General features: G+C 37.1%; 1 protein-coding gene across 1 annotated transcript in view; it reads right to left on the reverse strand.

Annotated features, from left to right (window-relative positions):
- Nucleotides 1-21471, reverse strand: part of MDGA2 (MAM domain containing glycosylphosphatidylinositol anchor 2) — a 697006-nt gene that overhangs the window by 465798 nt on the left and 209737 nt on the right. The gene's annotated exons all lie outside the window — the stretch shown is intronic.

The raw sequence follows: 21471 nt of genomic DNA on the forward strand, positions 1-21471 counted from the left end.
TGTGTGATTTTATTTTGGTTGAGACTGTAATGCAGTCTTCAAAAATCTACTGTCTTGAAATGTATAGAAATATTGAATCACTATGTTGTGCACAGTGTTGTAGGTCAATTGTATTTAAAAAACAAAGTCATAGAAGAAGAGATCACAGTTGTGGTTATCTAGATAGAGGCTGGGGGAAACAGAAACTGGATGAAGGCAGTCAAGGTACAAACTTTCGGTTATAAGATAAACAATACTAGGGATGTAATGATAAACATAATTAACACTGCTGTATGTCATACATGAAAGTTGCTGAGAGAGTAAATCCTAAGAGTTCGCATCTCAAGGAAAATTTTTTTCTTTTTCTTTTATTCTGTATCAACATGAGATGATGGATGTTCACTAAATTTACTGTAGTAATAATTTAATGATGTATGTAACTCAAATCAGTATGCTGTGCACCTTAAATTCATACAATGCTGTCTGTCAATGATAGCTCAATAAAACTGGAAGGGAAAAAAAGAAATGTAGGACTATTTAGAAGTAGAAAATAAACCTTGATAAAATTGCTATCTAGGAATGTGTTCAGAAAACAAAATAAATGAAAAATAAAACGCTGTGTGAACAATTACAAAGGACTTGACAATTTCCCTTCGGGGAGAAAAAAAAAGCCTTAAGAGAGCAAAGCAGCCTTACTCACCTCCTGCAGCTGTAGAAATGAACAGGCAAAGCTCTGCCCCACTTTGCAATCCTTGGGCCTCAGGGTAAAAAAAAAGGTGGGGGGGGGAATTTCAGAGAGCTGTGAATAAAAACTGTTGCCGCAGTCTAGTACTTCAAAATGCCTAAGGGGAGAGGATTCCAACGTAATTTCCTCAAATACAAACAGCATTTTAAGAATTAAGCCAACTGACTTTAAAAAGATACCAGGAAAGAGGCCATTTAACTATTAGTCAATTTCCTGACTCTTAGAGACTGTTCCAAAAAGGCCAGGAGGAGCAGGATATATAGGAGTTTTTGCCTCAAAGACCAGTCAGTCAGAATATCAAAAGATTACCATTAATTAAAGAAAACCAGATGTCTCAAGTAAAGGAATTTAGCGTTTTTCTATATATGGGAAGATGCAAAGGTCTGAGCTCACCGAAATCATGCCTTTGATATGCACCTCACTATCTAGGGCCAGTATCCCGCCCTTTCCCATCAAGAGTTCCCTCAGGGGGCACCGCTGGGGGGTGGCGGCAGAGGCTGGGCAGCCTGCTTGTCTGCATCTGGAGTTCCCTCCCCTCACTGTCAGGGTTGGTGGTGATGGCTGATGACTTGATCCTTTGTTTACTGATACGGCTGGAAACATTTTTCATGCACAGGAGAAAACAAAACTTAAGAACAACCAATCCCAAACCGCCAATTAGACATTGCCAAATAAGGCAAACGCTTAGCCAATCAAATAACATTCTTGCTTTGCGTCTCTGTCTGCTCTATGAAAACCTCTTGCTTAGCTCCTGTCGATGGAGTGTCCTAATCACTTTCACTTTGGCACTGCCTGACTTGAATGGATGCTCAAATATGTTTCTGAAAATTTTAATGTGCCTCAGTTTACTTTTTAACAGTTTGGAGGTTGTCTGGGTCAGGAGAATATTTTGTTTTTAATTGTATTCCAACACCAGTTCTTGGCTTCCGGGACACCAGCTTCTCTTGGATTTTCTCCTATCAGTCTATCTGCCTTCTTGGTTTCCTTGGTTGAATTCTCTTTCCTGACATAGACTCGAACAGATTGTTAAAGATCTGGTCCCTTTCTATCTTTCTAAATCAAGTCTTTGCCATTTCTGGCCCTACCACCCTCCACCTACCCAGCCCCAGCACACTGTACAATCTAACATTACTACTAGAGACACACCATGTTAGTTTTGATTCTACACCTTTGAGGTGTTGTACCTTCTGGCTGGAGTCACCTCCTCCTCTGATATAGAGACGGGAAGGAAGGGGGCAGGGCACAGTCATTCAAGGAATGACACAGTAATTAACACCAAAATGGTGGAAGATTCAACTCCCAGTAGGCCTTGAGGCTCAAGATGGCAGGAGATTTGAATTCTAGTAGACCTTGACCTTTATTATAAACCATTGTAATATATCAGCAAGGTGAGTAACATGCGCACAGGCGCCATGACAGCTGCGAGGCTAACCATAAAAGGTCAAAGAGTGGGCAGTGGCCAACTTCCTGGGAATCCCAGCCCCTTCGCCAGGGTAGCTGGAATGGTTTTCCCACTTGTTAGCATATGAAGCTACCAAGCCCATAAAAACTGGCAACACAGTGCCTCATGGCCACCTCTTGCTCCCTCACCTTTGTCTTCAGAGACACTATGGAGTGTGCCCCTACTTTTACTCTAGCCTGTGCACCCAAGCCCCCTACCTTGTGGACTCGCTCCTGCCTTTTGAAACAGCCTACTCTCTGTTCAGTATGTATCTCTCTAAACAAATCTACCTTTACTCAATTGTGGCTCGCTCTTGAATTCTTTCCTGCATGAAGCCAAGGACCCACACTTAGTGGGGCACGTCCCAGGGATTCAACTGAGATCTGAGACACCACCCTCCTCTCGCCTCACATCCGTTTTTCCTGCATCAGTATGATCTTCTCTGTTAAGCTTTTCCTGCCCAGACTCTAGAACCAGTTAATTATTCCCTTCATTGCAAACTCTCCTCTGATTTTATGCCCACCCAAACAATTTTCTGATTGTAGCTGCATGCAGTATAGATTTGCTGAAGGGAGAAAATGCACTAGTTTGCGCCAGAATTTCTGTTCAGGTGACAGTGATTTCTCATTATTATATTGGCTGGCATTGTCTTGCCATAGTTTTTACAAATCAGTTTCTGGGAGTAGGTGAGTGTGATACTGCTTTCAAGAAAAGGGATGATCCATACAGATAATTTCTGAATTTTTGAGGCTGTGAAGGTCAGACCCAAGGTGATGGCAACCTTTGGGACTCTGAGGATGCCATCTAGTTGGGCTTCACTGGTTATAAGTCAACCTCACCTCACTTTGAACATCTGGTTAAATTGCACTCATTTTAGTCACAAGCATGCATATAAACATAACACATAAATCAAGACAAGTCATTTCTCTGATCTTGCTTTACTCAATTATAGAATGTCAGGTTGACTTTGATTATCTCTAAAAGTAACTCCCACAGTAAAGTACAAGAATCTGAAAAATGTTTTCCTAATCTGCCATGTCAATATCAGAAAATACTAGGAAACCTCAGGTATATATAATTAGTGTCAGACATTCAATTTTCTCCTTGGTGGGCTGTTGTAGACTATAAACCCCCTTTAACACAAATATCTCAAAAATCTCATATAAGCAACTGAGAAGCATCAAATAAATTTTTTTCTATTTAATTTTTTTCCAAGCAAAGTTTCTGAATCTATTTTCATCATTTAAAAAATTAAAGTTTATTTATTTCCTTATTTTTGGTTAATATTTCTTCTCTTTTTCTTACTTATTTTCATATGCATCACCTAAAAGGTTAGATTGCTTAGGACACGTTTGCATGCAAATCATCTATGAAAGAGTTACCTTAAGCTAAGTTCCCTTCCATCTTATCAAACTTTCAGAATGCCAGTCTTTTAACCCTGAGATCTCCTGAGGAGAGCATCAAATAGAATGTGTGTATAAATGAATGAATGAAAGGTGAATAAGTAAATAAGTAAATAACTAAATAAATGAATACATACAGACATATACACATATATAATTAGTGGAGGGTGAGGTTGAGGAGAAGAAACAGTATAGTCAATCATTAAAGTAAAAAGTGAAGAAAAAGGGAAGCTTAGAAAGGATTAAATGTTATCATTTCATGAAGCAAATGATCCAACATTTAAACTGATGGGAAATTATAACGCAAGTCCTAATTTTTGTTGATAGTTCATGCTGAGCCACATCAGAATGTTTATTATAATACAACAAGATCTTTGAGTGCCAGGCCAAATTTCAGCAAAAGTTTTATTCATTCAACAAATATCTTTGAGTAGAAGATGTAATGATGAACAGAATAAATATAGACCCAAGTGGATTTGTGGGGAGAAAGTCCAGAGAGGTCTTACTGAGACTTACAAACCAGGCAACGCCTTTTGGCATGCAGGAAGGGCAAGAGCAAAGATCTGTGAGCATCTCTTGGGAACAGAGGAAGATCAGCTATGCATGATGACTTGGCCCAGCCTGTATTTCCATTTAAACGTGGGGTCCATAGGTAGATTTGTTTCTTGGCAAACAAAAAAAAAGTACGTATATTTAAGAAAAGTACCTGATAAGTGAGTCTAAACAAAAAGCACACAAGTCTGTTACCACCTGAATAAAGTAAAGATCACATTTAGAGAAAGGAAAAGGCTCAAGAGTGTGGGAATAATGTGAGCTTAGGGGTCTCTTTACTCTTATTTCTTTATCAGCCGAGGAGATTCTGTTGGGAAATATCAGATCAGCCCAGGATTTTCTGAGAAGACTTTATGGCTAAAAGAGAAGTTAGTCTTCTGAAGTCTTAAAAACTAAAGTGTTTGCTAGATGAACCTTAAATTGCTGCAAGCTAAATAGACCAGATAATAAAAAAGTATTGCAACAAGAGATACAAATAGCTGGCTGTGTCAAAATCTTTGTTCTCTAAGATTGACAGACTTGAGGGGAAAAAGCAACTTTAGAGTTGCTTCAATTGCAAAATCTAAAACATTCACTCTTTTTACATTCTTGGGAATCTGTATAATGCATTGCAGCAATGTAGCTCCAAGTAATAATGTTGAAATCTCCAGATCTAAAATAGATCTCTATTTTATGTTTTCAGGATTTTCTTTGTTTTTTTCAAAGCTTAAAAAAATTGTGGGTTTTTTTATTTTTAAAAAATATGAACTATAATTATGTATTTAATACGTAAATGCATTTGCTATTTAAAAATTAAAAACCAGCTAAAAGCTATTTCTTTTCAGTCGGATGTACGGGTTACAAATAAGGTGAATTAGGTGGATTTATAATCAGCAGAAGCAAATTTCCCATGAAGCTTAATCTCAAGGCCCCTTACGTGTACAAGTACTTTCCAAGGCTCCACATCAGGTTTTGATTTGTCATTCTACATGTTATTTCTGTAGGAACTTTTCCCACCCAATTCAGAACTGTACAAGCTCTGGGGGCCAATGTAATCAGAATGTAATACTAATAATTAATTCACATCCTAGCTCTATATGATCCTCAGACTCTTGTCCATCTTTCAACAGTGAGAATATCCTGTGATTTATGTCTGAACAGGAACTGAAAAAACATGTTTGCAACCTGACTATGGAGCCGTCATACTCATTTACCAAGGACTGAGAGTCTTCTCAGGAAATGAGACATTCGGTGCCAAAGCAAGGTCACTTGGTCATTAGAACCTGGGGTTAGACGGTAGTTTAGGAAACAGAAGGAGGAGTACTCAATGTGTTTAATCCTGTTCCCAAAAGACAGAATTGTTGTTAACCTGCCTTCTGCTGGCCCTCTCTTTTCCCTTCGTTAAAATGAAAATACAAATTGATAACTTCTTCCATCATAAAGATAATTAACATCACAAGGAAAAAAACTTCGATTGCTTTTGCATCTGTTCGTTCACTGCAACCTTAAAATAATTCATGAAGGTAGAAACAATACATTTTACTTGTTTTTAAAACTAAGGCAACTAGGCTATTAAGGTTTTGAATCACCAATTTAAGGACAGTAGTTTTTTAGAGATTGAACCAGAAGCAAAGCTTCTTGAATTAGCAAAACAGATCAGCAAGGGGTCATCTGAAATGCCCTGGAAAATGTCCCAGACTCCAAATTATTACCAATCCGAAGCCATCGTGAAGTTAATCTAAACCATGCTAGCAATTTAACCAAATCAGAAAGCATATCATATAGAACTAGTTATTTGCTTATAACTGAAAAAAAAAGTCCTAATCCCAAACCAGAGATGCTACTATGCTGCCATTTGAGTGGATGCATCTAGTACAGAATGCAAAGAATGCATATTATTTCCCTTCATATGTTCTAATTTGCATGATTTTCTATTTGTAATTAGTGGTTCTTTTTAAAATTGTAACAGTTTAATTTAACCACATAACTATTAAAATGTGTGGACTTTTTTCACAAGAGTAAAATATAAAGTGGCCAATTAGAATAAAAATACATTATGATCATGAATTATGCTCAGCACAACTGGTAAAAAAAGTTTTAAAATGAAACACTACTAATTACTAATGCAAAGTTATGTGTTAATGACTTAAAAAATAAAATTTTATTTTGAGCTCAAGTCCATTGAGACCCTGTGGTTTCAGGAGAAACTACTGCCCCTTCCTTAACTACCTAGAAAGAATTTAAATTGAGGATTTTTTCCCAGCAAAAGAGATACTACCTGAGATGAATTTTCTCTAAGTGGCCCCATTTAAATGGCAGGGCAAACATCTGAATACTAAACATCTGCCCTCCTATAAACCTGTCCTGGAATGACCCTCCTTCTCCTTGGAAGTCCCAAATTCCTATCCCATTTCTTAGCTCAGGATGGCATATATACCTCTTTCTACTTTTCTGTCTTTGAGACTCTCAGGTACATGGGGTCTCTGAACCGCTCATGTATGTGGGATTCCCGTGTGTACAAAATTAAATTTGATTTTTTCCTGTTAATCTGTCTCAAGTCAATTTAATTCTTAGACCAGCCAGAAAAGCTAGGAGGGTAGAGGAAAGCTTTCTTCCTCTCCAACACAGCAGATGTTTAGGTGTACATGAAGTTAGAAAATAAATAAGAGACGTCTTCTTTCAACTAGGAGGTAGCTAGCAATCTCTGCCACTAGTTGCCATATTTACTTTGTGTGTAGTAAGCAGGGGAAAAAAGTAATTAACCCAAAATCTGAGTATTTTCTGACTAGCAAGGAATTTTATATATTCCATTAAGTGCCGGTCTGGAGAAAATTGAGGTGAGGTAGTAAGCTGTGTGTTAAATATTCAGAAGGGAGTATACAAATCAATTTCCAGTAGCACACATAGCCTATAACTGTAAGTGAATAAACAACTTTTCCTAATAAGCATATTTTCAATGTTAAGAAACTTTTAAAGTATTTTTTTTCCTGTTAGTATTTTATGTAATGTGGATGGCTTTTACTATAGTAGTCACATTTGGACTTACAGAATCTTACATATACTCTGAGCCAAAACTAAGACCTAAAGAATTACAATGGGAAAATAACCTAGATAATTTTCAAGAGCCAAAATCAAATAGAAGGAAGGCAAATCTAGAGTGTTTCTTTTCTCTATAGATCAATAGATGGATAGAAATCTCTGTAAATACTCTCCCATATAAATACGTATTATATAGATACATATATATAAATACACACATACAAATATAGACAGAGATATTTTTATATTAATACATGGAAACACACACGCATGCATATTTGAAAAAGCCAATGTTGTATGTATAATTGAGTCCTAGATGCAATGAAGTAGCCTTGGGGGCTGGCTGAAGAGACCCAGATTAGAAGCGCTGTAATTCAGAAAATGCAGAGTTCCTATGTGTATCTCTCTCAATTATTTAGATGCTTCAACAATTAGCAGTATCTCGTAACTAACACTTACATAGCACTTACTATGTGCTAGGCACGGTTCTAAGCACTGTTATATATTCTCACAGCACCCTTTTGGAAACTGGATGATTAATATCCTCATTTTATAAAAGAAGATCTTGAGGCACCATAAATTTTAATGACATGTCAGAGGTCATTTGTAAGTATCAGATCCAGGAATCGACCACTAGCGGTTTGGCTCCAGAGTCCATGCTGTCCACCATAATGCCCTTCCATTACTGTCCAGGCCCAAATTTTCCATGATATAAACTTACAGCTTAAACACAGTCTACCCAGTTTACTCACAACTCAGAAACTCTTGAAATTTATAATCAAGATTATTTTTAAAGTTGCAATTTCACCTGCATTCATTTTCTCAAGAGTCTTGTAAGAGGCAGCTTCAGGCCAGGCAGACCTGACTCCTGGTCCAACTCTACTAACTCTTGCCTGTGAGAGCTCAGGAAAACGTTTTACTTTTCTTCAGCCTCATTTTACTATTGTATGTGGGGGAAATGCATTCTTAAAAGAGTTGTTACGAAGATTATAGAAACTATATATACACTCTGTGGCACATTAACAAGTACTTTATAAATGATAACTGTTATCAAACTATTATTATTCCCATTACAGTTGTGAAAATTGAGGATCAAAGCATATACGAGATTTCCCTAAGAGCTTACAGTTCTTAAGTAGCAGAGGTGTGTCTTGCACTCAAGTTCTCTGATGCTATGTGCCATGCAATTTGTAGGGCACCACACTGCTTCAAAAATCCCCTCAGTGCACAACACAAACTTCATCTCTTCCATTTTTCCCCCCTTGTAATTTAATTCCACACCACATTTTCTTCATTTTGAATCTTTATGTAGTACATCATTTGTAAGATACAATTCAGTAATTATTTCTAGATTTGTATATTGTTGCTTCTGTAAGAAAACTGCAAATTACCTGAGGTAAGAATATCTGATATTTATATACGTCTGCATTCACATGTATCTGTGTACTCAAGAGTAAAACTTACTTAATTTCACTATAGAACTAAGTTTACTCTTTCAGAAGATAGGTCTACTTGAATTCATCTGATGGGACCTTTGACTCTCTAGGAATTCTTTCATCTTCAGCCAAGAAAAAAATATGAGGTTTTGTCCAAAACTTTGTTATTGAAAATAATTTCAGAGGTCAGGGACAACATGTAAGGGAAATGTGCAAAACAAAGTTACAGCCAAATATGCAGAAGAAAAAGATCCAAGTAGGGAGGGAGGTAATTAGGTTTATTCATTTATTTGTTTTTAGAGGAGGTACGGATTGAATCCAGGAATGAGTGCATGTGCACTCTACCACTTGAGCTATACCTTCCCCCCAAGAAGCATCCATCCTAAAGAGTAGCAAAAATAAGGACCAAGACAAAGGAAGGAGGAGGGACAGGAAGAGGAATCGGTCTGACATGGAGTTTTATTGTGCACGATCACGTGGGGATGAGAATACGGAAGACCAACAGAGCCCACAAAGCAGGAAAAGCAGGTAAAGAAACTTGGGATTCAGAATGTCTATTTGCATAGTAGGAAGAGGGAGAATGAGGAATAATAATTAGTCCAATCTTTGCTTCTTTGTTCTCAAAATAAGTAGCCACTTCCCCATTACCTTAGAAGTAGATTGATTTTCATCTGCTTTAAGATCTTAGAAAACTCTTAATACCACTGAACAAGATTCTAAAGCACTCTGAATACCAAGGCCGACTAGGTGTCCAGTTCTAGGGACAAAGACTTTCTCTAGGGCACATGTAACCCATGGAGCAGATGGACGAAGCCAGTACCGTATAGAGAAGCACCCAGCAAAGACTGGATCTTCCATCCATGTTTCTTTATTCCTGCAAAGAGTTTATAAAAAGTTCAGGAAACATCATGTCTGATTTAAAAGAGAAGCAGTGCTACTTAACAATACACGGTAACTATCAAATTTGAGATATAAAAATAGCAAGCTTTAGGATTTCAGAGGAAAGGAAAATCACCGTGGGTCAGCTGCTATGGTCAAAGAAGGCATCCATAAGGAGGTGGGTCTGGTCATCATCTAAGTCTCTCACTGTGGTACCAAGAATGTATAATCAGCACTGACACCTAGAGGGCTGACCCACAGCACAGGAATAGCCCGTATCTCCAATTTACTTCCTTTTTTTTTTTTTTTTTTCTGACAGTGTTTTGTCATTTGGATGCATAATGTCCTGGTAAAAATAATCTTGTTGACAGAACAATCATATACAGAAAAAAAAAATTCAAAGTGTAGGACAGTTAAAAATACATGTTTATCATAAAAAGAAAACTATTGAAACTCTCATATTCCTATATTGTGGATTGTTTTCTTCTTCCCTTCAAAATTTAATATTAAAAATCTTTAATGTTAAAAATCTAATGTTAAAAATCCAACATATATACTCCTGGCCCCTGGTCATTTAACGTGAATTCTCCCTCAAACTCACCCAACTTTATACTCGATATTTATTTCTCTTGTCGTAACTATCATTTAAAAAAATTATTTTCTGGAACTCATCTTCCTTCACTTGCTATTTATGCAGAATAGATTTTTAGATTGTCTTTTCTATCCTCCTGTATTTGTACATTTATACCTGGCTCTAACTGGCATTTAGCCAACGATAAAATGCACTTTGTAGAATTTATATTGGTAACACCTACAATGAACAAAACGTTGGAAGGGAAACAACACATAAGTTTTAAAATTGTTGATGACAAGGCAAATACTTTTCCCTCTATGTTTTAAGTACTGTTCTAGGTGCTTTCCTTGTCTAACAGTAGAACCTTGATAATAACATGCTAAGTAAATGAAGAAACTACTGAATACAATAATGAAACAAGTGCTCATCTATTTCATCTATTCAGTTAACCATTAATTCTTATATCCAATGACTCCAGCAGGCACTATGGGATAAAAAGATAGAATGGAACTCTACCCTCTGAAACTGTACAAGGGGAAAGGAAAGACGGTAGAAGTATGTGTAATTAAAATAGACACTGAAAGCGTAGGGTGCTGTAAGATAAGACTGAGAGCCATAAAATATATGGGAATTACAGAGGGGGAGAAAGTAAACCAAGTTTTGTTCTGCTTGCAGGAGAAAAGCAATAATGCAGCCTAATTATGCACAACCAGTATGATTAACCCTAGCATTAGGTACTCAATAAAATGCTTGAACGTTTACCCATAAATTCCTACACATGTTTGCATGTCAACAGCAAATGACTGAATGTAATCAAACTGTGAATTGGGGTCATGATCATGTTTGGTACCAAGCAACCCGGCAGCAAATGACAGGCCAGGCCACAAGTCACAGCTGTTGTGCGGCCCTCTCTCTGCACCCAATCAGATCAATTCACTCAGAAGGCTGGTGTCCTTCTCCAGCCACATCTAGAGCACAGTCACCTGAGAGCTCTTTCTCTGGAAACCCATGACAGCCAATGTCAGGTCTGGCTGGGCCACTGACGGCCTACCTTTTCCTGATTTAATTAAGTGATAAATTATAATGTCTGCTGAGAGGTAAAGTTCCTTTATAGTAAAACCAACTTAATGTGATAGATCTCCAGGGAGTGACAGGTGAAAGACAGTAAATAAGCAAAATTAGAAAAAGCTCTTAACAAGTGAAGACCTGATTTTGGACATGGTCTACAGGCATGAAAAATCAGTGGCCATCAAATTCCAAAAGTGATCACAGACAGGCAGTTTATCAATGTCTATATCATAGGGGCTAGGAGACGGACTTAGGAGTTTTTCATGGTTTGTTTCTCATTCAGCCAATTATGTTTTGCTTCTATGCTGTGTTCCTGGGTCTCCCACAGGTAGCATCAGCACATCTTTAAAAGGCATTAAAGACAGAGTTCCAGACCTCAAGGAGCGTCCAGCGTATTTGGAAGGAGAAAAGGTAGTTAAATTACAAACTAGGCAGTATTGTTGTCACCATGTTTCCACAAATCCAATTTAGGTTTTCCACAAACCCCAAAATAAATGACTAGTTTTTGCTAGAACAAAAACCCTACAGACCAAAAAAAAAAAAAAAAAAATCCTACCCTAACAAACCCTTTTTATTTGCTACAAGCAGGAGTAAATTTATCGTTGGGTGCCACATTTCCATCTCATCAAGGAGTACATTATCCCTCCAATGCAATTCTATAAATGATACAGAAGTTCTTTTTCTAGCCTACAAAGTATATTTATTCTATAAGGTTGAAACAATTTGGGAAAAGGAAGCGGCAGAGGAGAAGGTGAAAAAGGAAGGAGAACAAACAGAAGGATAAGAAAGAATATGCACTGTTTCACTTCAAAAAATAGTACTTTGCATTTGTACAGCATCATGTAGTTTACAAAATATTATGTATACATGTTACATTTTCACCTTAAAAACTGTATGTCATAGGGAAATTACAAACGGGGAGACTGGGATATAAAGAATGTTTAAAAAATGGCCAATGAGAATGGGAGCTAATTTTTAAAATCCTCTTCTATTCCATTAACAAGGAATTTCTACTCTTATAGATGAATATTCTTCACCTTTTCTTCACTTTCACTATTTGGCACCATCATTTAACTCTCTTCCATAACTTCTCTTTCTTGACTTGCTTTTTCTCCTTCAATAGGAAATCATTCTTGAAATTTTTCTCATGTTAAAAAACAACGGCTATTCTCTCAACACTGTCTCTCTGGCTACCATGCTAAGCTCTCTTCTTTTTGAGATTCACAACTTTTTGAGAGTCATCTCCAGCCACCATCCTCCAGCAACATTCAGCGTCATTTTATCCTTCCCAATCTTATAAAAGCACTCTTGCTAAGTCCAGAGAGTCCCTCACTGCCAATTCAATCTGGCATTTTTCATTTCTTATCCAAGTTGCTATCTCTGCTTCATTTAACACCGTCTTCCTCCTCCTTCAAACTCTTTTTCATTTGCCATTACAGAATCTGGAAACTATTCTCTTCACCTTTCCCCTCTGGACATTCTCTATCAGTCCCTTTTGCAAACCCTTTTCTCTGCTGTCTAGATGAATGTTAGTCAATCACATTCACGGTCAATATCGCAGTCTTCCTGGATTTTTCCTTCTCCCTTTCTCCACCGCATTGAACCGAACACAAGGGACTATCCATTCAACCAGCTAATCACTTGAAATTCCAACTTGCCCTCTCCATTTCTACTGCCAGGGCCTTAACTCAGCTCCTCACCCTCAAGCAGGTGGACCACTATATAGCCTGCTAACAGTTCTTCCTGCCTTTTCTTAACCATCTCTATCACCATCACCAGCAACCACTTACTAATTGTCTATGCAGATCCAAATAAAATGATTACTTTTCAACTTTATTTGGCAATCAAGATGCATCTTTTCAAAACAGCAAGAACATTTTCTAAGGTCTTATTCTTTCCTTCCTTTGTACTTTCATCCATTGCTAATCTTCAATATGGATTCTGAATCCATTCATGCAACTGTCTTGCTCCTCCCTGAGGTCATGCGGTCCTCTCATGCCTTCAGTCCTGTGGAGGTACCATTTCTTCTACCTAGAAATGTTTTCTCCGCTGTTTATCTTTGAAGGCTTGTTCTTAACTCTCATCTCCTTATTAAAACCTTCCCAAGACTTCCTAAACTGTGTTTGAATTTGGATCTTCTAGCTTTCTATACCTACCGTTTTTAAGCTGTTAAGGGATTGTTGGTTTAACTTTCTTATAAATTATTATGCAAGTGATTATGACATACATCTTTTAAGGATTTTAAGCAAACTTCTTATCTTACCCCAAAATGAATCTTAGATTATCTGTTTGTATAATAAAGCCTCTATCCAAGAAAGCAATAATAAAAAAACCCCACAGCTTAGTTTCTGTACACATGACTCCTGAATTTTGGAATCAATGAATGAATGATGTTTATAGTGATCATTAATTAATCAGTACTTTCTAAGTAATATCTCACCAAACATTTTCTTTTATATATTTCTTCTCAGGTATATACATGTATTATTACATTTATGTAAAAATGATTAATAACAAGTGTGCCTCGATGCAGCTTTATCAAAATACAAAGTAATTAAACTTCTTTTTCAGTCAAGGAACTGTAACATGTCCTTCATCTTACAGTTCTTAACTGAATTCCTACATAAAATTTAATGTGTATCCTCCTCTTGTGTTTTCCACTTGGCTCTCCCCTGATGAATATGAACTCTGATGCATTACTGCTAGAGTGCAATATTCTGTCATATCTATAAATTTCACAAAATCTTAAGCCATAAAAAAGATGGTTACATGCTGTTTTTTAAAAATGTCTCAGAATTAATCATTTATTTCCCTTTCCCCACATGTCTTTTATGCTTTGCATGTTTTTCAGAGATAAGGGGAGTAGTCATGTTAAGCAATATTCCTATCCTCACCGGTGGAAGAAAATGAAACTATCAATCCGCAAACAAAGCTACACACTTCACTTTGAAGGTGCAACGATTTGTCCAATTTCAGAGCCTTTTCCAAACACCTTTCTTGAATTAAGAACTGCAAAATCACTTTGACAGTTACAGATTCTATTTTTGGAATTTGTGCCTTTCGTCACATAATTTTGCATAATCTTCTAAGCACTTGGAGCATGAAGACAATAAGAGGGAGAATTAAAGCGCTCGAATAGCTGGAGTATAAATGACACATGAAGCAATCACATAAATTCAATCAACAGATTTACCTCCACAAAGAATCTTTCCAAAAAGTTATCTCTGTTCGCGCATGACTCAATGTAATAGTACCTATACAGTCACTATTTGAATAAAAGGGAAACAGTTAAAGATTTCAAACTTCAAAATGTACAACTAACATTTTTCTATATAGTATGAATTTCCAAGTCTGGGTAATGGTCCATAGAGAAACTGAAATTCACTGATCTCTTTATGTGGAAATTCTATGCAGTGGTTTAATACAAGACAAGACCAAGAGCAGGAAGGATGTGATCCTTGCTGTGAGAATTAACATATATAAAAAAAGCGATATTCTCCCAATGCTGGAAGGAGAAACTTGGAAATAATTTTCAATAAACCTAATAAATTCTGCATAGTTAACTCAGAAATTTGTCCCAGGGAAATAATCAGAAACTCATATATAAATTAAGTAGTTCCTTGTTGCATCCTTTAAAATAGCAAAGTAATGAAAACGCAAAATTTTGAAATTATGACAAGTGTAAATATGGGGCAAATAATTGACAATATGGTAACTAACTAATTGTGGTACAAATTAAGAATGGCTTATTAGGTAACCACTAAAATAGTAGTAAGTATGAAAAGAAAAAATTAAAAGTCTGAGGAGCAGAATTTACCTGGGAAAGTTTGGAACAAAGAGAAAACATGATGTATTCTAGTCTTCATATCCAGTTACATTTATATTTTCTCTGCTTCCATGCATCAAAGAGAATAGATAAGATACAGCTATGAAATACCTCTAGTAATAATTGAGTTGTTTTGTATTCATTTCTGTCTATTCTTTGCACTTAGTGAATAATGACAAAACAAGTTGTGTTTATTCTGTGATTGTTTATTCATATGTGTTACCTTTTCCTTAAACTGGAATTTTTATGACTTCTTTATAGATTACCATGAAATCTTCAAATGTTACCCTCCAAAACATTTTTTACCCCTGAAAATACAGTTTCTAGTTGGTCCTTGTGCTTTCAGTAGATTTTCTATATTGTATATTCTTAGAGAAAGATACAAGGATGCATTTATGTAATCAGATTCTAACCTAAAAAACATAGTCAAAGCAGGAGTAGATTCTCTATATGCTCATTGAAATTTCCTTTTCACCATGAATCTGGTTCACCACCAATCAACTGTGCAATAGTTAAGCATTAAGGTGAACATGAGAGTTATTGTTCATTCACACAAGCATTCAGTAATATTTATTGAGCAGCAACTAGCAGAAAGGTCTCCTTCCAGGCACTTTGAAGGCTATCAGGAAACAAAACAGATGGAGATTCTTATCTGCATGATGTTTGCTTAATTCTAGCAGGGAGAAAGAGACGACAAACAACACGTGTGAGGCAGAACAATGGCCCCGCAAAGACGTCCATCCCCTAATCCCCTGAACCTGTGAATATGTTACTCTACGTGGCAAAAAGGACTATGCAGATATAACTAAGGTTGTGGACTTCAAAACAGGGGTTAGCAGAAGGGGAGGTGAGAGATAGTAGAAGTATGTTATGAGCAACTGCTGGCTCTGAGATGTTGAGAACCACAGGCAAGACCTAGGCAATGACTCTAGGAGCTAAGAGTGGCCCCAGACAGCAAGGTCAATGAGAACTCATTTCCACCAGCATTTGGAACTGGATTCTGCCAAGACCCTGAGTGAACTTGGAAGTCCTCCCAGAGCCTCCTGAGCAAAGCCCAGGTGACAAACACTTGGATCTCAGCCTTGTGGAATCCAGAGCAGAGAAACCAGCAAGCCAATCTAGACTTCTGACCTACAAAATGGTAAGATAATAAATGTATATTGTTTGATGCAGCTGCTACATCTGTGGTAATTTGTCCTGACAGCAAGAGAAAACTGATACAAAATATATAATGAATAAGTAAATTAGATACTAGATTAGAAGCTATTAAATGCTCCTGGAAAAATTAAAATTAACGCAAGGTCAGAGGCATCAGGAATTTTTGAGTGAGGAAGGAGACTGGGCAGATGGAGCATGAAATAGGTGGCCAGGTCAGGTGGCATCAAGAAGGTAAGATTCGAAAAAAGGAGGTAAGAATGTTGGCCAAGTGGACATAATGAGAGAATTCTTTCCAGACAGAGTAACGGCAGGAGGAGACTCTAATGCAGAACAGGAGTCTCTGGGGAACAGTCAGGGGCCTTGCGTAGCTGGAATGGAGTGAGCTGGGGCTGGAGACTTGGTCAGAGAGGTGTGGGGACACAGACATATGCCATCCAAGCCCTGGGAAACATTAGCTTTCACTCTGAGTGAAATGGAAAGCCACTGAAAGTTTTGGAGTGAATGATGGATTATGACCTGATTTAAAAGTTTCTAGACCAATGTGGCTGCTATACTGGGAAAAGGCTGTTAGGGGAGGGGGAATGCAAGCCAAGAGCTTTGTTCAGAAGCTACTTCATTCACCCACACAAAAGATGATAATGGCTTAAATTAAGGTAGTGAAAATAAAGATGATGAGAAGAGACCCTATGCTAGAAACAAATTTTCTGAATTTACATACAACCATTTAAGGAATTCCTTTTCCAGGAAACCTTCCTAGATAGCTTTACTTAATTATCATAGCACGTCACACTATTATCATAGCACTTTTCACAATGCGCTGAAATTACCTGTTTCCTCTTTCTCTCCTTCTTGACGTCATTGGACCCTTAGAAAGGCAAATGTGTATTTTCGGGTGAGCCTAATAAAAAGCTACACTCTGCCAGCCCTATTTCTGATTTGTACTTCAGGTTCAGTCCAGGTTTCTGAGACGAGTCATCTTTTCTGACACATCAGAAATCCTCCAGGCTACTTCTCTCAGAAGCTGTATCATTTCAAACACCTTAGATGACACCTAGATGTGAAAATCAGGTTCATATTATCTTGACTTGTTTTTCAATAGAAAGAAAAGTCTCAGAAACAGTATAATCATCAATCAGTAGAAAGACAGCCCAAAAGGAGTATCGTTCCTTGGATTTTAATTCACTATTTTCCCCTCCTTGGATGAGAGCGTCCTAAAGAAAAAGCCTAGAACAATCGACCTAGAACAATCCAACAAAAGAAAAGTGGGCAGTGGCACAATATTTAAATACCACTGAGGAGCAAGGTGCAAAAACTTTCCAACGTCATGAAGTACGTGTAACAACTGATTTCTGCTCACTAATAAGCAACATAGTCATTACAGGCTATGAGTTTGATTCTGTTTAACAAACTACCTTTTTTTTTTCTGCCTTGCCCATATTCTAACAAGAACAAAAGCCAACTAATGTTTGTTATCTTCAGACAGAAAGCTTCTTGTCAGGATGTAAGCCAGGACCATTATGCATTCTAATCACTGGTTAGAAGACATACCTATAAATTACTCTCCAGCACAATTTAACCAGTTACTACCCAGAGAAACATAAATAATCCAGGGTAAACCTTCGTTTGTTGTAGTTTACTTAGGAGGAAGATCAAAGATTAAAAAAAGAAAAATGGTGACAAAGTCATCATTACTTTCTAGTCTTTGCAGATTTTATGAGCAAAAATGTTAAAGATCATTCAAAAAAAAAAAAGATTATTTATAGCCTTTCCTTTCTTTTTTGTTGTACTAATTTGATACTGGAATTCACCAGTTTTCCTTTTGTTTTTATATATTTGCAGTTCACTTCCTCACTCTTTTTAAAGTTTATCTTTGTAATATAAGAAGTGATTTCAGACAACAAATGATGTACCAACTATAATCACAAGAGGTATCTGATCACAGTTTATGAGGGAGGAAAGGTGAATCTCTTCCAGGAGTGGAAGTAATCAGAAAAGAGACATTTGTGAGCTGCATAGAGAAAGATAAGATAATATGAATTCATCTGCATATAATTATAAAAAGACTACATAGACATTTGTTTCTTTTTTCCCCCATAGGGGAGGAGTTAGCAGTTAGATGAAGAGAACTCAAAAATACGCCCAACCCTTGAAAGGACAGTATTATTGAGAATATTATTGAGTATTATTATCCAGAATACAGTATTATTGAGAAAAAAAAAAAAAAAACAAGGCATATATGAAAGTGGCTTGTGTGGTTGAGCTGGAACATTCTAGAATGTCTTGGAATTAAGGCCATTTTCTTTTAAGTCCAGGTAGGAAGACAGTAGCCAAACTTCATATGCCCTAAAATGATTAAGTACAAGTTTATCCAAACTTTTGATCTCCATCATTTAAATTCCATTACATCTTTGGGATCTTAAGAATTGGTCTTGGGAAACAAAAAACAACAACTATAAACTGAAAAACTCATGTAAGACCAGAATATAGGAATATAAAGTTTGTGGAAGTGAAAAATGTTAACTGGTAGCAGGCTCTTGAAGAACTAGGTAAGAAAAATGTTCGCAGTAACCAACATGAAAAGCAGGAAGATCACAGCCATCTGCTCTACCGATCTGTGGAATTCATGCTTTCTGTCAATCAATGCATATTCTATGGTGGATCATTATGCATAGGTTCTTATCTTTGAACCAGAGCCCTGACTACACTAGGGCATTTGATAAAAGCCCAATGGCCAGGCAGGTTGCCTATGGAGTCCTAGGTACCAGGCACCGTTGCATGTATTAACGTCTCCTCCCAACAACACTAAGAAGTTAGTACTCTTATTAGGGGTATTACCATTTTACAGATTATAGAAACTCAAAGCTAAATTACAAAGCCTACCTAAAGTCCTACACCTAGTAGCCCAATGCAGTCTAGTTTCCATTTTGTTTGGTAACATTTTCTTGAAGGAAGAAGGAAAATGCAACCATCAAAGTGCTCACAACTGTCTTCAGTTTGTCTGATATGAAGTGTCTGTCCATCTCCACAGGAAAGGAAAAGGATGAGTAACACGAGGCAGGGAAGGCATGAAATAGGAAGCTCTACCAACAACCATTTAGAAGAAAAATAAAATAGAAATGAAAATAGTTCAAGGTGTAGAAATACTTTCAAAATATTGTAGATTGCTGGTAATGTATAAATTATGCAGTAAAATCAACTATTTTGACAGTAGATTCGCTGAGGAAGAGATAGACTGAGTGAAAGTAGGCTGTCATCAATGGCAGTTTCCTGAATTTCCCTGGGATAGAGAGTCCTTGAGGTTCGCAGATCCTACAGATGTGCACACACAAACCAAACCACAGTTGCTCATACAATTTTAAGGTGAGATTTGGGGAAAAGGCCTTTTGAGCTAAACAGTTTTGCATTGATCTGTTGGAGGAGATAATAGAGAAGACATGACACTGGTTGATCTGCGAGCTGGCCAGAAATCAGAGACACCTCATCCTCTCCCCTCTCCTTGGACTGTACACTGTGTCTACCGGCCCCACAGTGGGAGCTGCTCCAAAGACATAGCTTTGAGAGAGTAATGTGTTGTTGCGACCATCTAGACCATACACAGTGACTGAACCCAGTTAAGGCCTCTATGTAAACCTTTAAGATTCTGGCACGCAGCTATGAAGATCTATTTGTCTTGCAGCCGCCCAAGACAATCCTTATGAGTAAGTTCTCTTGCTTATTAAACCTGACACCTCCCCATCTGGCATGGTCTGCCTCTTCCTTCAGACTCTCCCTGCCCTCGGTGTATAGGGGCCAGTCTGCAAACCAACATCACCATGTATCGCAAGTCAAAGATGTTAATCCATGGGTTCTTTGAAAGATGGATATATTACAAATAAAAGAAACTGATGTCTCTTAGAGATCCATTAACATGCTTTTTTTAAAACTATCAACATCTCATGAAAATTCTGTTTGGTTTTCTTCAGAACCATTCGTTAGTCCAGAAAATTGTATAGTGACAAAACGTTTTTATTCCATGTGAATAATATCATTCCATCAAGCTGATTGAGCATTTGAACTCTATTTCGGTGTTTCAAGCTGATATTAAGCGTGGCCTATCAATATTAAACATCTATCAAATGACAAAAGATTTCACTAGACTGTGAAACATTTGACTGAAAGTAAACGTTAGACATCAAGGAAAGCACACGCTTAAATTCCTGGTACACAGGCTAAAACCTGTGTCTGCCTAATTTTTGAGGTTGTGACCATGTCTTTTAACAAAATTAAGCTCAGAAAATTATTATGAAGCCTCTACTGTGTTTTATGTATTGCATTAAGTGACCGAGTTTCTAAAGATGGAAACAACTTCATCTCTGCTTCTAAGGTGATGGGTAGTGAGAACGATAGAAGTTACATGGAAAAGGAAAATGAAAAGGATCAAGGCACTGCTTATGTCCTGAATGATTCTATGAGACAAAGATTACAAAATGTCTACAGAATAAACAGAGTGATTCACCACTTACAAGGAAAACACAAATACAAGGTAATACAGATTGGCCAGCCTGTTTGATGGTCTATTCATTACAAGCAATAATAAACCAAAATGACTTGTCCTATATGCAAAGAAACATAAGTTCCAAAGGACATTAAGCAAGCAAGAGAAGAGAGTTGGGAGTAAGAGAATCAGCTATGGCCACGGCCAGTCTAGATATGTATTAGAATTTGGGAACAGAGAGAAGGGAAGCTTCAGTTCTGCCATCAGTGTCATCACCAATACACAGTGCCTATGCCACAGACTCTTTTAAGTTCCAAGAAAAGAAAAGAAATAGATGCATGCTCTCTAGAACTTGCAAGTCTATTCAGAAGATGACATTTATAAAATAAGTAGCATTTCTTAAGGCCAAAAGAAAACAATAAACTATCCTATAGGACTTAAGGGAAGAGTGAAATTTCAGTGATATAAGGTCACGTGGAAAGACTTTCTGTGAAATGGACTTACAGTCCTGGGTACTATTAATTGCCTTATCCTTAATCAAATTTCTTCATCTCAATAAGCTCTATGAACATGGTAGTCCAGACCACTGACTAGAAATAAACAGCACCTTGTTATAACCCAAGAGCCAATCCCTTATGAGTTTTGTGTCCTTGGTCATGTAACAACCTTTCTGAGACTAAGTATCCTCAACATAGTATGAGAATGATAAAATGCACAATGCATAGATTAGTTTTTAAAATTAAATTACATAATTCATTAAAAATCTCTAGCACATACCAACGTGTTCACTAAATATTAGCTACTAATGGCCAGAATAATACTCTTTGCTAAATTACAAATCAGTGCTTAGAAATAAATTTCCAGATACATATATACACACACAGAGATAGAAGAAAATGGAAATAAATAGGTAGATCC

This window comes from Camelus dromedarius, chromosome 5 (genome assembly GCF_036321535.1).
Source record: "Camelus dromedarius isolate mCamDro1 chromosome 5, mCamDro1.pat, whole genome shotgun sequence".
In the NCBI taxonomy this organism is placed as follows: domain Eukaryota; kingdom Metazoa; phylum Chordata; class Mammalia; order Artiodactyla; family Camelidae; genus Camelus; species Camelus dromedarius.